This window comes from Patagioenas fasciata, chromosome 2 (genome assembly GCF_037038585.1).
Source record: "Patagioenas fasciata isolate bPatFas1 chromosome 2, bPatFas1.hap1, whole genome shotgun sequence".
Lineage (NCBI taxonomy): Eukaryota > Metazoa > Chordata > Aves > Columbiformes > Columbidae > Patagioenas > Patagioenas fasciata.
The window spans coordinates 91,871,878-91,881,984 of NC_092521.1; the positions used below are offsets into that span (position 1 = coordinate 91,871,878).

A 10,107-nucleotide genomic window follows, 5' to 3' on the forward strand; every position below is an offset into this window, starting at 1 on the left:
CACAGCTCAGAGTTTCAGCCTTGAGTGCCCACAGTTAGATCTTATAGCAGCAACCCTGAAAATCAGGACCTTCCATAGTTATGTTTGTGCTTATGCATACAGAAGGGTAGATTTACATATCTAATTTCAGACCTCTAATTTTCCAAAATCTGTGGCCTGAACAGGAAGTCCTGTGTTTCCAAGAAAAGTGCCCCAAGGGGCACTTCTGTATGAAACTTATCATCCAGTCACCTTGAAGGGACATTAAAGCATTGCAAATTGTTGACAACCCATCTCAAAAATCTCTGCGTTCTGTAATAAAGAGACCTCCCAATTCCCAGATAAGCTCAATGTAATAACATTTCTAAACATCCCACATAAAGATGGTAACGGAGCACCTAACACAAAAGAAAAAAAAAAAAAAAAAAAAAGGAAATGAGATTATATTTCCCATCATTGCATCTGCATTAAGTTCAATAGCTGCTTATTTCTACTATAATTGTGCCAGAGTGATTTTGAATTTAATTTTCTTTATGCACCTTGCTCTGAAGCTGAGATATTTTGGGAAAAACAATGCACAAAATGGCACTTAAATGCACATGGCAGCATCACACCAGTTGCTACTAGTGATGTCAGAGGAGGTCAGGTGGGCACGAAAGTATGAATTGTCCCTAGATTTGTACATTTTTTGAGTGTTTAAACAGCACCCAGGAGAACTGAAGTCTTCTTAGAACAGTAGGAACACAGAAAACTAAGAAGAAGGAATGTCCTTTTTCTGCCACCTTAATTCTCTTTGCTTTCAAGCCCTTCCTCAGCCCTTGCCTCTTATTTTTCTGTAAAAGGAGAATGCAATGCTATAGAAAGTCAGCTTGCAGCAGCGTTGGTTCATGGAAAGCCTACAGAAGCCACCTCCAGGCACTTCTGTGAGTACATTTTTTCTACGCTGGGCTGTCAGTTGTGCTGCTCTATTCTAAGCATAGAGCCATGGAGCAAGATGCCTGGGGTGGATTTGTTGGCAGATCAGTAGGGACTCATAATATTCCTGCCAAATTCATTTTCTCATGTGACCTGAGCTTGACTTGGAACATGGATTTCCTACAGAGACAAGTTTGAGCAGTGCCAGGAATTTGAAGGCCAGGTGGTCTGCAAAGCTTCTCCCCAGGCTCTGCAATCTTATTTCCTCACGTCATTCTTTCCAGCCAGCATGAAGCTCAGGCTGGGGTGCTCATAGAAAACTGAGTCCTCAAAACCAATGCAATTGCTCCTTCCCAGCACCACCAATCCTCTGGAAGAGATTGCGACAGAAGTGGGAGGAAAGATGAGCACGTTTCTGCTAGAAAACAGATTCAGACAGGCTTTGACCAAGACTGCTAGTGAAACTTTTCTCTGCCAGAGGAAAGTCTAAAAAAATCCCACTTTTTCTTCTCAGCAACATCCAAATTGGGCTTAGCTAGTCCAAACTATCATGTCCTTGCTAACTCAGAAAGTCTGTATTAGCCTACCTAGAAGAGAAAGTTGTTGCACAAAGACAGATAGATAGGCTTTTCTGAAGAAAGCAATCCACAGCCACACTGGTCTCTTGGGACAAGAAGGTCCATACATTTCTGGTAATCTGCATACTAGAAATACCTTGTGGCTCTGATCCATACTGACTTCTATTAAGGAAACAGAAGCTAGAATGAGCTGGAAGCTCTCCCAGATGATGCTCTCTGAATATCCATTGAGAAAAAGCAGACTACCCTAATATATTACTTGCCCCATTCCTAAGAAACCCTTGTTAAAAAAAGCAAGTTTGCTTTCCTGAAGAAGCAGAATAGCATTGTCAGCATTGCACTGTGAAATCAGGTCAGGACCCGCACCAAAGGTGGTGCTTTTCTCACTCTTTTTCCTCAGCAGCAGCCAGGGGTAATGCACAGATTACAGCTGTTTCTGGACTTCCTCTACCACTAAGGAAGGATCACTGGTGTCCCAGCCCTGACACAGAGCAGGGAGTAGTAGTCTCATTCTAAAATGGCTCCTGCCATTCTCTCTAGAAATGTTAGACAAGTGGCTACAGCCCCTCACACATGTGATCCTACGTCTATAGTTGCTGCCTTGTTGGCAAATTCCCATCACAGATTGCACTCAGCTCTATCCCACCCTCACATCAGATGCAATCCGCACCAACCTGTGCCTGCTGGAGCGCTTGGCTGAGGTAGTGGGGTGCAGAACAGCTCGCTCACTGCACTGGCACCCTCAGGAGACTGAGCGGAGAACTCGGATTTCAGCAAGTTTGAATCCCCCATCTCGACTGAAGACATCCCTGTATCAGTTCTGTCCCCTGAGGGCCTGAGGAAGGGATGGATATAGCATATCCTTTCCCCCACCTCAGAAGAAGCAGCCTGTACCAGGCTATGCTCTCTCCTGTCAGACTTAGATTTGGTTGCAGCAGCCAAGCTCTCCCTACACAATTAACAATAATGTTCAACAAAGAGGGAGTGATGTCTTCCATCGAATCAGCATTTGAAAGAAGAGCACAAGCCACTGAGAAAGGAACAACCTCCCTGCATCCTCATAATCGGCATCATGGATGACAAGCGGACACTCGGAAACCCTGTGTTTCTACAGGCTGAGAACAGCGGCATAAACTCAGGAATAGCTTCACCAGAAGTAACTGCAAACTCCCTGAGCAGACACACTTCTGCTGGAAGAACGTAGCTGGGAGAACGTCAGCAGCAGCTATGAAATTCATTTGCATCAGACTCACAACTTTTTGGAAGTAGGCTGACCAGTCTGAAATTCACTCCTAAAAATCCATCAGAAACCAGTTTAAACTTAGTCTTCCTTCATCTCTACTTCCTTCGCCTCCTTTTTTCCATGCATCCAAACAAGTCCAACCTCACTACCTGTCAGTCAAAAAGGAGATAAAAAAATATAGATTAGGGAACGCTCAGGTACCAAAAGGGAGCAAATGGCAAAGTAGATAGACAAAATCAAAAATTCTTGCCTAATTTAAAACCTGCTTTCTTGCTTAGCAGAGCCAAGCTACTTGTTTACAATGTCTGTTGTTGGTAAGAGACCTCCACTTCCAATTGCTCTCCCTTTTACAGTGTTCTCAGTGAACAGACACTTCTTCACCTACCTGCCAGCATGTGACCACAAGTACATTTTTAAAGATTTCATGTCAGGCCTGTGTGGAAGTCAACTGGATCATTTTAGGGGAGAAAGACTGGCAGTGCTAGGTGATCCAGAAGGACAAGGCCAGCTATGTTGGACATTCATCCTGCTTTGGGGTGTTTATACAATCCAAAACCCTGCTGAGTTGCCAAGTTCCCCAACACAATACTTGTGCGACTACAAAATTCCACACCATTCTGCTGTGTGCATTTGGCTATAGATACTTGATATCTATAGATATTGGTTCCTGCCCTGTTGAGTCACCTGTAAACAAAATTTGTCTGTAGGGCCAGAAACTCTGTTCCTTACATTAAACATTAACCAGTCCTTCGCTGAGTCTGCTCTGTTCACAAGGTCCCAGGGTGTATTATGAAAGGAGTTCCTGGACACTGCTGAGCATTTCCCAGGCAGCAAACTGAGTTTATTCTACAGAGACAGTCGTTCCCCCATGAACACGGAGGAAAGTCCATTAACGAGGATGGAGAAACACCCATTTCCACGAGACTTACAAAAGCTGACACCACTTCTCAGTTCAACTGTCCTGGTGTGCCGTTCCTTACTGCCTAACTAGCACTGATCTGCTTTGGTACAAAGTTGAACACCAGCTCCACAATGCTGGTAAACAAATTCAGTCCATCCAGGAGAGGCATGGGGTTTTAAAAGAGGCCATTGATCCACTGTGATCCTGATTCAACACCAAATTAAGCTGCTTACAAGTGCAGGAGAGATTGACTCCTGGTACAATGAGACCTGCCAAGTTCAGCCTAATCCAGAGGTCATTTCCCTAGTTAATTGAAGGTTACCCACCAAAGCAGTTCCTCACCATATTGCTGCAGCTGCCAGGCACTGACAGTTCACCAAAGGGACAGCACAGCAGCCTGAAACACCCTTCCTCACTCCTTTCAAACCATCTCCCATTCTGAGCTTCATCTGAACAAAAGGAGGCCACCCTCACGGCAGTTCAGAGTCTGTTAGCCCAGGAGAATCCCCCACACAATTCCCTGTTTCAAATTCCAGCCTTGCAAGAAGTAAAAAAGTTCCTCAACCTATACGGGCTATTCTGGAAGGGAAGCTTTCTGCTAACTGCAGTGCTTGCTCCTGGTGCTGAGAAGACTCCCCTGTTGGGATGCACATTCCCACCACATATTATCAGCACTTCCATAAGAAGCTTTGAACTCAATGAAGTGGTATTTTCTGGGAAGAACAGTATTCACTAGAAAATTTCCACCCACCTCAAAACTCGGCTGCCACAGTAATAACTCTTCACAGCTATTGAGATCAGTTGTTGGAACCGAGGAGGGAAGATGCAGAAGCAGATTAATGCTTTTCTCCTTGCACCAAAGCTGGTTTTATCACTTCCACCCCACTGCATTTTTTGAGACCACATGACTCCAAGGACAGAATTTCTTTTCAGCCTTAGGCTCATGTACATTTGCATCATAAACATGCAATGCAAGCCACAAATAAACGTATGTGCATAACATTGCCTCTGCTCTGAGCTATGCTACGTCTGCTTTCTTCCTTCCCGTTCCCTTATTCAAAAGTGCATGCTGTGGATGAATTGACAAACACAGCAACACTCTTCCCAGAATAACATCCCAAACTCTCAGTCACTCACTCTGTACATGGACACATTACCCCTTGTCCTATCACTACAGGGCCTATTAAAAAGTCTGTCCCAATCTTTCTTATAGGCCCCCTTCTAGTATTGAAAGTCTGCAATAAGGTCTCCCCAGAGCCTTGTTTTGTCCAAGTTGAACAACCCCAACTCTCAGCCTTTCTTCATAGGAGAGCTGTTCCAGCCCTCTGATCAATTTTGTGACCTCCTCTGGACCCCAGGAGCATGCTTGCTTCATGACAGCAGCTTAATTTTGCCCTTTTTCCATGACTGTCCCCCAGTTTCCTCCTGGAAAAGGTTAGTTTATAAGCAGAAGGAAGCTGCAGAAGGCTTCACTTTTGCACGTATCTATTACAGCTGCATGGTCTAAGGTGTATATGTTGGTGTAAATGTAAATGAACCAGGAAACTTTAGTCTGTCCTACAGGTGGTAGACTCCAGGTGGAGTCCTGAAAAGCTGTAACAACAAAACTCACATAGTTACCTGAACATTTAATATAATTAGTGAAAAAGTTCTTTCCTTTTTTCCATACCACTGACTACTCTCTTCTGAAAGCTTTGATTTTTAAAAAGAGCAAATAAAATTAGCAAGGTAGCTAATGTAGTAGTCTGCTACTATTTGAAGTGTCAATGTAATCAAAACCTGACCTGTATAAAACTAGTAGGCTCATGATAATTATAAACAGCACCATTGTTTCATGAGCAGCAGGTACTCCTGAGCAGCACTCCAACCCCAGACAGCCACAAGGGCTTGTGCTGAGAGCATGCCAGGGCTCAGCAAAACTCAGCTTTGTGGTGCCCAGAGAAAGCATGAAACAGCAGCCTCATCTGCAAGTCCTGATTGCGTCAAATTTTGTCACTTTGCAGCAGTCTCTGCCCCAGCTCTCATTTTGGTTCTGGAGCACTTGCAGGGGCAAGGGATGATTGCAGGAACTGGGTGCCCACCAAGCAGGTGCTATGTTGGCAACTAAGAAGGCTGGTGGGTCCCAGAAACTTTCCCACCCCGTGGAAGGGAAAAGCCTTGGGGGCTTGAGGATGTGCTGACCTTTGTTCCTGCAGGGTTTACGCTGTGCACAAGCCCCACCTGGCACATTGCTGACAGTGAAACACTTGAAACACCCCCAGCACTGCAGAAGTCTCAGAAAACAAAAATCACCTTCTCCCAGGTGCAGCCGGCAAGGGGTGGTGGTGGTGGCACATCATTAACTTGTCTTGCATTTCTAGGCCTTGTTGTTTTTTTAACTAAAATATTAAATACGCTATTGCAAGCACAGTAGGAAAAGCTGACTTTTATGAAAGTGAGATTATCTCATCTGAAAAGTCTCGTCAATTTGCAGAGAAATTTTCACTCACTGTCTTTCACTAGGCAGGAGACTCACACTGAGAAATATGAAGCAGAAAGCTTTTGTTCAGAGAGAACTGCAACAAAAAGGAAGCTATATCAATGAAGATTTTAATGTGAAACTTTCCCTGTGGAAATGTTTCATTGTACAATACAGGCATACACAAAGATGCCAAAGGCAAGAAAAAAAGATTTTGGCTTGAAAGAAATAACTTAAAATTTGGTTAGGACTCATATCGGACTTGCACAATAAAGGAAAAAAAAAATCTTTAAATAAAAGAAACTCTTAAGAGGAAACACCATTGCTGAGAGCAGGTGAAGCCCTATCCAGGTCTACATTTGAAAAAGTTTTGCAAACACAACTCCTTGGCTAGGAGCATAGGAAAAACAACATACGCATAACTATTTTGGCAAAAGTCACAGTGTAGGTGCAGCTGTATGAACGCAAGCAAGAGGCCCTGCTGGAGCACTGGGCCCCATGACTGGCTAAACCTCTGCAGGGAACTCAGAGAGTAATTAAAACAATTCAAGGGCAATGATGCTGTGTGAGCACAAAATAGAGCATGAAAAACATGTAGCTTTGTTGCTCTGGCATGCAGACTGCAGCTCAGATAATAAACTACTTGCATTAATTAGAGGTAGGTATAGGAATCAAGGCTAAAGTAGAATAATTTGCCCTAGTGAGTGTATGAAATTCAAAAAAAAGCAAAAAGAAAGTGCACACATTGCCAGTATGAAACAGATAATTGTAGGGGAGTAGGGGAGTTTTGGGATGTTGTCTTAGGAGGCTGCCCGTATCAGTAATACCCCATAAGGCCAACGCTGCCTAAGTAAAGATGTTGGAAACATCAAATTTGAGTATAGATGTAGCAAAACTTAGACCAATGTTGAGATTAAAAGGAAGGGATTAAAAAAAAGAAAAAAAAGCTAAATGTTTGTTTGCAAAGAGTTTGGGTAAAGAAAGGAAGGTGGTAAAGGTAAAGAAAGAAAAAATGTAAGTCGGTGAATAAGACATAGAATCAGGTGAAGACAAAAAGAGAGTGGGATCTTCTAACAACAGGAGTGCAGGCACCTACAGACAGCACTGAAGCCACCTGTGCACCCTGGCCCACTGGGACACTGAAGGGAGCCCCTGCGGACAACCCACAGGACTCTGAAGCAGGTCCATCCTCAAAAGTTTCAGTGGGGGTGACTAAAGAACGACAGACTTGTAATATGGCTCCAAGTAGTGTGGGCAGGAAGGATGGCAGAATTACAATCAAATAGATGGATGTGATTTATAATGTTTGAGAGTTAGTTTTGTGTTTGGTAGTAACTGTGCAAAATGATACAATTGTAAACTAATGGTACCAGTGTATCTATTAATAGTATATCTATAATTAAGCTACTTAATAGTATGTTGTTTAATCAATAGATGTTGCTCTCTGTTAAATCAGTTATGACTCAGTATTGACTGCAAACTAAAAAGGGGGGAATTGGACACTGAACTAACAAGGGGGAAAAAAAATCACACACAAAAAGCCCCAAATACAATAACAACAACACCCAACCCTCTGTATTGCTCTATTTCCTCCAAGAAGCTGGTACTGGTTACTGGCTATATGCATGAGAGGCTAGTGGTGCAAGCTACTGGGGGGTCTGGTAGGCTGGGTGTGTGATTTGCTGATACAGTTATATCAGCAGACCTGTATCAACACAAGATTTTACAGACATTGATGTAAGATTTATACAAAAACAGCAGACTAGTAAGCAGATATTTTACTCTTCCCAATTATATTACAGATATAACAATCTCCTTGATAAGGAGCAAGAGGTTTTTCAACTCTTTAATACTGCAGAAGCATCCAAACAAGGTGAAGACTGCTCTAAGTCACTGCCCCTCTTTAAGTAAATAGCTTTCTTTGCAGGCATTTTTGAGCTGCTTATCTCCATGGTCAAAGCCTTCAATCAGGCAGATAAAGAAATACATTTGTTGACCAGCTAAGCAACCTGCCAAAACAGAATTCCCACTGCCAGCACCGATACCACTTCGTTTAGATGTAGTTTCTCATCCCACAGGCTTTGGCTGTTTGAAGGGAAAGCAGTTCTCAGAACAGATGGAGTTGGTAATAAAGCTCCTTTCAGGAGATACAAGGATTACACAGGGAATGAAATGGTGAAACAGTGTCTGGAGTACATGTTGTAAACTTGAAGCACTCAAAGTAAAACTCCCTTCCCACTGAGAACAACATGGTGGGGCAAAGTGGAAGTGACAGCACAGCTTTCCAAAACATTAGCTATCCTGGCTGTTTCCCCTCAGAACACTGACTACCCAAAAACTACCTAACACACATGTTCCAACCTTGCACCCACAAAAAATCTTGCGAATTGTCATTTTGAGTCAGTGTCAGGACCATTGCCAAACAGAAAGAAGTAACTGTCTCAAAAGAGCAAGAGAGAGAGAGAGAGTCTATGCACCAGACAAGGAAATGGTATAGGAATTTGCCTGTGCATAACAGGGCTCCTGAGCTAATTTAAAACATTCATATTTGGTTTCTTCTAGGAGATCTACCCCAGCCATTGTGCTTTCAGTGAAGCAGAAAGACTTGTATCCCAAAAGCCCAGTGCTCTTCCATTTTTGCAGGCTGCCTGCTTGTGTATGGACTGAACTCTCTGCAAGGCAAGGCCCAGGCTCCTGGATATCTGGAGAGCAGCTACCACAAGGCTTCTGCACAGACAAAACACCGCTTCGAGTCAGCACTTCAAAAGCCACAAGCACTGGCAACACTGTTCCAACAGGATGGGGTGGGCAGAGGGAAAGGGCGATAAAGAACAAGCCCAGCGTCCAGGTAAACCATTATAGTTCAGAACAGGCTCCATTTAACCCTGTATTCTGTTCCCAGCAGCAGGGACAAGTAGGCATGCAAAGAAGAGCAAGAGCAAGGAACGCACATATGGTATTTCTCCTGCATATTTTTCCAGCTTCCAATGATTTTCATCTCAGGAGATGTCCTGAGCCTGATTTGATTTATTAGTGATTCCCAGTGGGAACTGAAGAATTTGCCCTATCATTTGCTTTGCTTTGCTCATCGTTATTGAGCATTAAGCTGACATGAAGGACCATGACAATGTCATTCCTGAAAAAATCTGGAGGTTGTGTTCTCACAGTCCTGATCTGAAGTACTTTGCATTTTGTAATAGATTTCTATATCAAATTTTCACCATCTTTGTAGACCTTAGTGGGAAGAGACTTACTTCGTGTGATTCTAATGTAAGTGTATTACAATAATCCTAGACATTGTATCTCCTTACTATTCCCTTTGCAATTGCACTTGCTTTAGTCAATCAGCAGCTGGGTACCACCAAGTCCAGTCAAACCAGACAGATCTGCAACCCGAATCTCTTTACGTGACTTGTACACGTTCTGTACCCTGAGAATGGCTGCCTGGATTCTCACTCTGACCCTGGACATAAAATTTACCATTATGATAGTATCCAAAACCACAAGGCAGGCCTGAGCCTCATTATTCAAAGCAAAGTCTCTTGGATTGCATTGAATTGGCTTTTAAATTTACTACATCATAGCTGAAATCTTTGCCCCCTCTTCAATCTATGGGATTACTTTTTTTATCTTTCTCCAGGCCAGGATTTTGCCTGAGGAACAGCTCTACTGTTTAGCATTATTTCATAATTAGCTTGTTAGGTGCTCTGCTGTTTGCTGAAGTACATAGACTTTCCACTTTTCAACTTTTCTCAGTGACAGAGTAAATGATATTCGCAGCCTTCAGAACAAGAAAGGTTGAGATGGCCAAAGTAATCTTTTATCCAACTCTGTCATGCTACAGAGCAATTTCTCCTCTCCAGCACAAAGACTATTGCAGGCGTGTACTTTACAGTCAAATTTAGTTTGTAGCTTTTTTTCCAGTTGGTGCTCTGTCCAGGAAAGACCTTTTTGGCAACTTCAGTTTGAATTCTATTCCAACCCTGGATCTTAAACCAAATCAGGGAAGTTTACTGAAGATGAAGCAATCCTC

The 10,107-nt window shown here is 43.1% G+C and overlaps 1 long non-coding RNA gene across 1 annotated transcript in view; it reads right to left on the reverse strand.

Annotated features, from left to right (window-relative positions):
- The window catches only part of LOC139827404 (uncharacterized), a 58,493-nt gene extending 54,074 nt beyond the window's left edge, over positions 1 to 4,419 (reverse strand). Inside the window, exon 1 of the long non-coding RNA XR_011737938.1 lies at positions 4,368 to 4,419. This is a non-coding gene — a long non-coding RNA (uncharacterized lncRNA). The remainder of the gene's footprint in view (positions 1 to 4,367) is intronic.
- Between the last annotated feature and the right edge of the window lie 5,688 nt (positions 4,420 to 10,107).